Raw genomic sequence first — 3,123 nt, 5'->3', positions numbered from 1 at the left:
ATAAAAAAACAAACAAAAAAACACATTTATAGAAAGAAAGGCGTGAAACGCTGTAAGGCTTTGATGTGTATTCACTGTATTGGAAGGTCTTCAGGATTCAACCTTCATCGGAGCCTATAATTCCAGTCTCATGCTGGCTGCCTCAGCATGGTCTTCGTGGGATCATTCATTCCACATTGACCATTTGAGAGTTGGAAAATAGCAGCTTTTCACCTAACATTGACTGTGAAAGTTTCATATAGGCCTCATTTATTATTAAATGTGTCTCTAAACTTTTTTCCAAAGGCTACATTCTGACAACCAAACGGCTTTGTGCATGACGCACAATTTATTCCTCTTTGCTCAATTTGACCAAATATGTTAGACAGGATCAATTAAAAAGTGTGTGTGTGTGTGCGTGCCTGCCCGTGTGAGTGTGCGAACACTGTGCCTGTTTTTCCAGCCTAAATCCGTTCTTCCAATCGAAGATTGTGTCACGTTGCTTTGAATTAAACACCCCACTGCTTTTATCTATAATTCATCCTTCGGAAGTAAAAACCCAACTTGAGGATTTTCACGGAAAAGACCCTCATTAAAACGGTCTTACGTCGGATATCCCGTAATTTGATACATCAAACGCTGAGGTCAAACCCCAGGGATCGCATGGCCGATCATTATAAAATATAAAGTGATGGATCACGTCGGGATGAGAACTCTAGACTCTGGTTGTGGCTGGGTGTGTGTGGGGCTCGGCCTTCTCTTCAGCGCTGACATTCATAATCAAGCGCTGACATCTGTCATCGCTCCCCGAGAGGGGTCTTGTCTGTTGTGATTATGCTTTTGATAAAACCTAATTTTATGCGGATGAGTCACACAGTGGCTTTTTCGGGACTCTTATTATTAAAACATCCCCAGATGGAGAGGCTGCTAAATAGTAGCCTGGCTTTGGCCATACTGATAACTTCTGACACCACCCCCCCACCCCTCTCTCTCTCTCTCTCTCTCTCTCTCTCAAATTGTTACAAAAAAGTAAAGAAAGGGGAGACAAACAAAAGAAAACAAAAGAATAACACATTTTCAATCTTCCTATACAGACAATTTCACAGATTAAAGGAGAAGCCTCTGAGAAGAAGCAGTATTTGTGACATTCATCACGGCCCTATCCTCACTGGGCCGTTTGGCCTGACAGGCGAGAGGTGTTTATGCCGTGTAGCACATCAATCATTCGAATGGCAAATGAGGACAGGCTGCTGATGTGCTTATACGAGCTTACAGATGGAGAGCGGCCATTTTACATCGTCTTGCTCTTATGGAAGGGATAAAGTATGCATGTGTTTGTTTAGCAGGGAGGTCATAGTGTACAGTAGCAGTTTCTCCACTGGACATTTGTCCAGCATGGAGGATGGATGGACGTTTGGGGTTGGGCAATTTTGTTGTGAAGGAGATGTTTTATGGGGCTGTACACCAGGCTACTGTGTACAGGCCTACAAGACAGGCAGGTGGCACAGGGTCAGCTGGGTTGGGACATGCCTGGTGCGACCTTCCAAATGAGGCCAGGCTCTCTGTCAGCACACTCCTGAATCCTCCTGGAGTGGACACTTTTCACCTGGAGTAGCACCCCCACCCCACCCCCATGTCCACTTGCAAGACTGTGTCAGCTTGAGAGAGGTATGTTATAGTAGGGTTAAGGTCCGTTAAGATCAGTGGCGCAAAAACATGAACATAATAACCTGAATGCTTGACCCATTCAGTGATGTGGTCCAGTGACCCTGCTGTTATTCAGCTGCGTGTGTGCGTGCGCCGTGCGGAGGGAGGGTTCCTATATGGTTTGGGTCCACTTGTATGTACACAAGTATCATGTACACCTTGAAACATTCCAATCCTGATATGATTTCTTCCAGGATGTGCCCATCCACAGGTGCACAAGGTCACTGAATGGTTTCGGCAGAATGCAATTGAACACCTGTGGCAGATTGTGGGTTCCGACGTGTTGGACAGTATAGGGCAGGCTACACTTCCACCATCATCGAAAAACACAATAGGAGGCAATATCTTTTGTTAAAAATGTGTTCCCTCTCTCCAGTAGATTCCTAGAGACTTGTGGAATCTGTTGCCTTTCTGTGTGGAGTTTGCATGTTCTACCCCGTGTCTCCTAGGGTAGGTACCCTAACATGCAGTAATCCTGGTCTCTAAACTATACCTCCCCCTGGCCAGCCGGGGCGCCTGATGGAGGGGAAAGGAACTGGTCGGAATAATGTGTTCCTTCCATGCACTACATCCGCTACATAGATAATTGACACTGGGTTGCAAAATCGTGGGGAAAAAATATAAAAAACTAACAAACAATACATTTCTTTCTCAACCTGTGTAACAGACGGACATTAACTGTTGCATACAGTATGTCGCGCCGTGGTCGTTCCTCTGGAACAGCCGAGACAATTAAAGGACAAGAGCGCTAAAGACAATGCTGGAATAAACCAGAGACAGAGGAAGTAAATGACCAATGTCTATATTCACCAGAGAAACAACATAACAACATGGCATGGCATGCGATAGGGGTTCATATGTATCGCTTCATGCATCATTTTAAGTGACACGTTGCTCAATACAGATGTCCTCTTTTGGGAAATCAATATTATAACAGATCGAACAAAGCCGAAGTTTGAGGTAAAAACGGAAGATTCCTCCAAACTAATAGCTACAGTGACAGTACACAGACACACCTGAGGTCTTTCCTCTTTATACTGTATATAAAATTGCTATCTTCCCTATTGAATTTTCTTTTGTATTTGTTGGATGGTTCAGAGCACCATAATGAAAAACAGAACTTGCACTAAAAACCATTCATCAGGACATTGTGAATTGGCAGACAGAGGGAATGGTGTGTGTGTGTGTGTGTGTGTGTGTGTGTCTTTGTCCCTCGTCCACATACCGCGAGTGCATTTCAGCTCAAGTGTTGCTACTATGACTCAATTCATCATGGAGGGAAATGACCTGAAAATGACCAGCTGCAGAAGGACACTGGAGGACAGACAGAGCATGTGACTGGATGGAGGAGACAGGTGGAAAAAGGGAAATAAATTAACGTGGAAGAGAGCGAGGGGGTTCTAGGAAATGAAAGGAGCGAGAGAGGGCTCATAGAGA

This window comes from Protomyctophum bolini (genome assembly GCF_963924005.1).
Source record: "Protomyctophum bolini genome assembly, chromosome: 24".
Lineage (NCBI taxonomy): Eukaryota > Metazoa > Chordata > Actinopteri > Myctophiformes > Myctophidae > Protomyctophum > Protomyctophum bolini.
The sequence above is the reverse complement of the archived record's forward strand: the minus strand, read 5'-3'. Positions refer to the sequence as shown.